The sequence below is a fragment of the Cariama cristata genome, unplaced genomic scaffold (genome assembly GCF_000690535.1).
Source record: "Cariama cristata isolate BGI_N322 unplaced genomic scaffold, ASM69053v1 scaffold11215, whole genome shotgun sequence".
NCBI classification, from domain to species: Eukaryota; Metazoa; Chordata; class Aves; order Cariamiformes; family Cariamidae; genus Cariama; species Cariama cristata.
In genome coordinates, this window is record NW_009619258.1 from 42,025 (window position 1) to 49,028 (window position 7,004).

Here is a 7,004-nt window from a genome sequence, read left to right on the forward strand (position 1 = left end):
AGCAAAATATCACATACTATGTTATCTGCAAAGTCTATTTTGGCATCGGGGTTTGAATTATGAGTATGTCCTTAGGAGCAACAGTTGGGGAACTCGGAAAGTTACGTGGATATTCAGACTGAAATCTTGACTCCTGCATTCAACAGGGCCAGTATAACATGGCAGTGGTACTTCATGCAACAAGACTTAAACAAGAGGATGAAATTAAATATTTTTGTCTTTTCTTAGATGGGCTGGTAATGTTCAACATTTGCTGTGGGATTTTAAAGGACGGTTAGAAAGTGCCTGCCATACTCACATGGTGAAAAAAAAGGACTCTTGTTTCTCAATGCTTACTTACCACCTCTTTGCCTGAGCCACCACACCTGAGTATTTCCAGTCCAAGTACTGCAAAGCAGAAGACATTTGCTTCGGCCATGTCCTGCCTCATGCAGCCTTCCTCTAGCAAAGTACGACTCTGAAGTAGCAGCAATGAACCTCATTCTATCACTCAGTTTTTGAACGGAGTTGACAGGTGAGCTTGTGTACAGTGTTGCTTGTCTTTCATAGGAAACTCTGTTGTAAGCGCAAATTCATGTGAAATGCTTAGAAACCATGTTACCGGATTGTTAATCTTTATGTCCTGACATTAAAGACTCTATGATTAGAAATATTTATTTTGAGGGGATTCTTGGAGGTTTCTGAATAAAATTTTGTTTTCCTGAGGCCTTGTTTGCTACAGGGAGACATGGGTTCTGATTTGGGGAATGACAAAACTAAATTTGGAAATGAAAAGTGCACTTGTAATGGTGTAATTATTTAATGGAGTATTAATATTATTCATCTGTTTTATTACACTCATTCTAATCTAGTTGACATTGAATACAAATGGCTTCAAATCAATTACGTTTGTATTAAGGAGTTCTTCCTTGAGGTTACTTCCTCTGTGAAGTGCTAATTCTTTCCTTGTTGCAAGTGCTTATAAAGCTTGTCGTCCATTCTTCTCAGCATCAGAGGGAGAAACTGTCAGCTGCTTTTTACTTCACGGCAATAGTCTTGGGGGTTACGAGGGTATATGAAAAAAATGGATTAACCTGAAACGTCAGCCACAGAACAAAAACCTTCATATGTTCGAGATCGTAAGACATGTAGTGGGTACCTCCAAGGGCTGGACACAAAGGAGAGAGGCAGGTCCCAAAGGTTACAGACAGGAGATGAAGTACCTTCTCAGAGAAGTCCATGGTTGTAGGGGCTGGGTGGGACTGGGCTTGCCCTCAGTAGCATCAGGTCCAGGAGCTCCTTCGGCCTCATGGTATTTCATACCCGGAAATTTTGAGGACTTGGGAACCCCCTGCTTTTGTTCGTGTGCTGGCTCAGCTGCTGCACCTGAATTGCTTGTGTGAAGGAGAGTCCGTAGGACTGTGGCCACTGGACATCAGCTGAGGAGATGGATGGGACCTGGGTAGAGATGGTCAGGTGGAGGGGAGAAGCTAGCAGAAGAAAAGATGTAGTATGGACATTCAGGTGCTTCAATACAGCTCTGCAGCTGCAGGTAACCACCCTCTCAATACAGACTCTGACTACAATGCCCACAAACCGTAGAGGAGCCAAGAATAGCAAAATAGGGTGCAATGGAAGCATCTCATCAATTTTAATCTCAAATTCTATATTCTAGTTCTTATAGTAGTGTGACAGAATTCTAGTTCTGTGTCAAAATGACTTCACCAATTTTTGTTGACCCAAAGTTTTTTTCCACACAGTCTGTATTTTATGTTGGAAAGTTTTGCCGTGGGTTGAAAGTTGATTAAAATACAATTAAAAAAAACCAAAGAGTCACATTTTACTGTTATTTGTCAGACTTTTGTCTCACACTTTGGTGTGAGGTCTGTGGTTTCTAGTCTAGATCATCCAAGTGTGAAAGCTCTGTTTATTTATTTATCTCCTAGGTGATTATGGCAGGCTTGGATGAACGCATAAAGCAAACAGTGGTTTGTCATATTTCTTTCTTTTCTTTAAAAAGCCAATACTCATATGACTACAGTGGACTAAAAAAAATTCTTCTAATACTGGACCTTTGGATCTTAATGCCATTATATTATAATGCCTTAGGGGGTGATAGTCTGGATGGATAAACATTAATAATTCTTCACTGGACTGGTTTTCTGGAAGCAGAGGTAGTGGCACTGTGATAGTCTGGATGGATAAACGTTAATAATTCTTCACTGGATCGGTTTTCTAGAAGCGGAGGCAGAGGCACTGAAGACTGACCATGCATGGGGCTGCAGCAGTAAGAGTGGAGCCAGCAGGTCCAGGGAATTGGTCTCTCCCTCTACCCAGCACTTGTGAGATACATCTGCAGGACTGTGTCCACTTCAGGGCGCCCAGTATAAGAAAGGCATCAATAAACTGGAGTAAGTTAAACACAGGGTCGCCAAAATGACCAGGGCTGGTGTACTTGCCATCTGAGGAAAGGCTTCAGGACTGGGACTTGTTCAGCCCAGAGAAGAGAAAGGGATAGGGGCCTTACCGCTGTCTGCAGCTGCCTGGAGGTGATGGAGAGGTGATGGAGAAGAGGTAGCTGGACACAGCAGTGCACAGAGCAAGGAAAGTAAGCAACAGGGAGACATCAGAGCAGGCAACATTCCACCTGGACACAAGAAAAAAAATGTTCACCATAAGGGTGGTGATGCTTTGCAACAGGGCCCCAGCGAGCTTGTGGGGACGTGCTTGGACATTTTCAAAACTTGACTGGAGAAATATGACCGCGCTTTGATGCTGAACTTGCCTTGAGTGTGGGGGGACAGAGCAGATCTCTGTAGATCCCTTCCAACTGACATTATTTTACCATTCCAGCCTCTGATTGGAGTGCTGAACTTAAAGCTGTGCAACTTCAGAAATCCTGTTAATTAACCGATATTGTATGTTTGGTATTTTTAGATGGAATTAAGAAATAAATAAATTTGGGATAATTTTTGTGCTTATGTAAAATCAAATATTGTCAGTTGGCAACTTCCCCACTCCTTAATTTGCATTAATAAAGTAAATAATTTTGTTCATGGAACAGGAATCCCATATAGTGAGTCACAGTGTTTACTTTAGACACGGAGGTACAACATGGGATATATTATACCTCTGTGACAGCAGGTGCTCTTTTTCCCTGGAGATTTCCAGATTTGTGCTCAAATATAGAGGGATAGAAGACTAGTTTAGACAGCAAGATGGAAAATACTGCTTTTATGCATTTCAAATTAAATTCTAGTTTTGTCTTTTTCAAGCCAGCATATATCACCAACAAAAAAGGAGGAATAGTCCCATATTAATGTGAAGAAAATTATTTTCTAATGCAATAACAAGTTGTTCCCTGAGCAGCAGAATTTATTAGATTCTGTGGTTTTTGAAAAGGTATGAATGTAAATGAACCATTTTTCTGTGCTCAGGGCACTTGTGGTATTTTTATCCAATGCAGGCTATCAGTGTCTTTACAAAGATTTGAATTCTTGCAGGCATCTTTCATTTAATGAGGGCAATGAGAGGAACTTTATCTCATACGGATGTGGTGAAATCTGCAGGACTATAATGTGCTTGAATCTCTGTGAGATTTTATTGGAATTGGAGAGTTCAGAAGTTATTAGTGAGTGTTGCAGAGAGGAAGATAGATATATATATGAAATCTGACCATTTAGGCTTCATTTCCTTAGAAAACGTGGTTAAAAATGTAAAGTATTAAGATTCTGGTGTAAATGTGATAGAATATTTCAGGGGTTTTAAGGTGTGGTTCAGTCACTGCTTATATGAACATGTCTAAAGGGCAACGAAAATGAACAGAGGGCTGGAGCACCTCTCCTGTGAAGACAGGCTGAGAGAGTTGGGGTTGTTCAGCCTGGAGAAGAGGAGGCTTCGAGGTGACCTCGTTGTGGCCTTCCAATACCTGAAGGGGGCCTATATGAGAGATGGGGACAGACTTTTTAGCAGGGTCTGCTGTGACAGGACAAGGGGCAATGGTTTTAAACTAAAAGAGGGTAGATTTAGACTTGACATAAGGAAAAAAGTTTTTACAATGAGAGTGGTGAAGCACTGGAACAGGTTGCCCAGAGAGGTAGTGGAAGCCCCATCCCTGGAGGCGTTTGAGGTCAGGCTGGATGGGGCTCTGAGCAACCTTATCTGGTTGGAGATGTCCCTGCTCACAGCAGGAGGGTTGGACTAGATGACCTCTAAATGTCCCTTCCAGCCCAAATGATTCTATGATTCTAAATACACTCTTCCTAGTTAGCAAAAAAGTGCCAAATTTGGGATGAAGATTCTATTAATGAACAGACTTTAATGCCCAGCTCTTGATAAACATCATGGTTGTTAAAGAAAAATCAATTCATCAATTACTAAATTGGGAGCCTGGCTTTAAATCAGCAATTTTAATTGTCTTCTGAATGTTTTGATCTCTAAGACAAATGGAAAGAAGCTACATCTGAAGTAGTCCATCCTTCTCCAGCAATGGTAGAAGTGGACTAAATGGCCACCTGTGACTAGAAATCTAACTCAGACACTTAAGGTTAGGTGAGGTGAATCCTGCCTTTACAGACCGAAAACTCCCTTTTGTCTCATAGAGGACTTATTTTTCCTTGCCTCTTCTGAACAACAGAAATCTGCTGTCTGTTGTTTATCCTTCAAATTCATAACCAGTGCAAAGGAAATATCATTTTGCTCCTGAAAACAGAGATACACATACCCAGTGCTTCTATGTGTACCCTTCACAGTGCCCTCAGACTTGGCTGATTGATAGAATATTTCAGGGGTTTTAATCAGATTATTTTTCATCAGTGAAGACACACAATATATGGCTGTCCTCTCTTACACAAGGAAAATCCCTGGCTTTTTGTTGCCTGGTTATGTGTTTAAGTGCTGTAATTACCACACGATGTGTTGATGATACTGAATTTTTTCTGCTCTATTTTCTTCTTGTCAGAGTAACGCTAACCCCAGTAACCCTCCTATAGTAGATTGTCCTCTCAAGAGAAGTATGAGGTGTTACTCTGTAGAACCATTTAAAGTTTCTGGAGAAATAATCACCTGTGCAAACTATTTATTTATTTTACAAATATTTATTTTATATATTATTATTTGAAATTTATTCAAAGTCTGATTAGACACAGTCCTGAGCAGCCTTCTCTAAATGACCCTGCTTGAGATGGAGGTTGGACTAGATGGTCTCCAGAGATGCCTTCCCACCTCAGCTAGCCTGTGATTCTGTGAAATGACACCTGTGAAAACTGAAGGAAGTGTCACAGGGTGAGTGGATTACACAACTCAATCTGTTTCAAAAGAAAGGCTGAAGGGTGACTTCATTATAGTGTGCAAGCAAGGAGACAACAGGCACTAAAAGGCCTCTTCAGGGGGAAGAGAAAAATATAAGGACCAGAAGTGGAAGTAATGTAATTCAGGTGACAAAACAAAGAAACAGAGGGAGAAAAATTCTTGTAGTGATGGTGGATTAATCAGCACTTGATATATCTTCCACTGCCTTCCCAGGAAGCCTGGCTTAGCCAAACATGAATAACCTTTTTGTTAAAAGACAAGTTATTCTTCCCAAGAGCAGATACAACCAAGTAAACTAAGTAGAGCAGGGATTTACAGGAGGCTCACTTGGATGATCTAACACTTTGTTTACACCTAAATATTGAAGGATCTATGTTTAATAACTGAAGGGAATAAAATGAAATACAGAAAATAGGTTTTGTTCAGTCTGTTGCAGATTTGTGCAGTTTCATTAAAGGTTCAACAGCAAGCTTTGTTCCTCGTGGGTGTTCTTAACGGTTGCCAAAAATGCCTGTTGACATTATATCACTTTTCATAGAGGCCTGACTACTTACAAGCAGACTGAAGACTATTGGAAGTAGTGAAAATAAGAGTGTTGTTTCAGCATCCACTCATGTGCGGATACTGAAGTGTAACTCTGTGATGCAAAGGACAGTACACAGTGCCTGGCAATAGCATCTGTACTGTGCAAGAAGTTTCACTGATGGGGTCTTTCTTTTTATAATAAAAGGTCTGCCTCATACCTGATAAAATAAAAAAGTCAAATACACAGATGAAATGAGAAAAAAAAAAACTTTAAAAATTATTGTAGTGACACAAAGACAATTTACAGCTTGGAATCACCTCTGGATCTTTTACTCCACAACAGGAGAGGGAATTTCCCATGAGGATGCTGAACACCATTCCTAAGCGGGTGTCTCATAATCTGCCAGCATAAAAAAATGGCTTTGTGGAGTGAATCTATCTGTCAACATAAATATTAACGTAGTGTTGCTTGGTTTTGGTAAGCACTGCTTATTGGCCAGACACCGAAGCTATTATCTGAAATCTTGAGATCGATTGAGACCACGGTGGAACCAATGAATGTCAATGAGGCTGAAGCCTACCCTAAACAATGTTGACTCCTTATGTAAACAGTGGTTTGGGGACTGAATAAATCAGACCACCTTAGAGCCAGACTGTGTGCCCTTCACTGGCACTATAAGAATACAAACCAGACATGGTTTGTTTTTAAAGTAATGCTCCTTGGCCTTTCATTCAAATACTAACACAGAAAAGAGGGAAATACGAAGGTTCCTACCGCACAGTTTTCTCTCCGAGGTAGGAGGATGTGCATGACAAAAGATGTGCGAGGAACTATCTTCCTTGCACCCCACAGCATGGAGAGAAACAATCATCACCACTCCAGAGGTCATGGTTGTTTCCTGAACCCAGGGGGGGTGGTGAGGCTTTCCCTCCCATACACACAGTGTTAGACCCTCTGCAAATGAGCCAACTGCTGAATTCCTTCAACTCATCCTGCTGCATTCAGTGCTGAACCACAGAGTTGGAGACGTTCTCCAGAACATCAGCCAACCCTGACTGCCTTTTCTGTGTAGAGCAATGAAAACACAGAGGGAGGCCCCCCCACTGTTAGGATACAAGCGTCTGCCAGTTGCTAGCTATTCAGAAGGTGACTGAATGAAGCCAGTTCTCTTTACTAGAAATAATCGCCT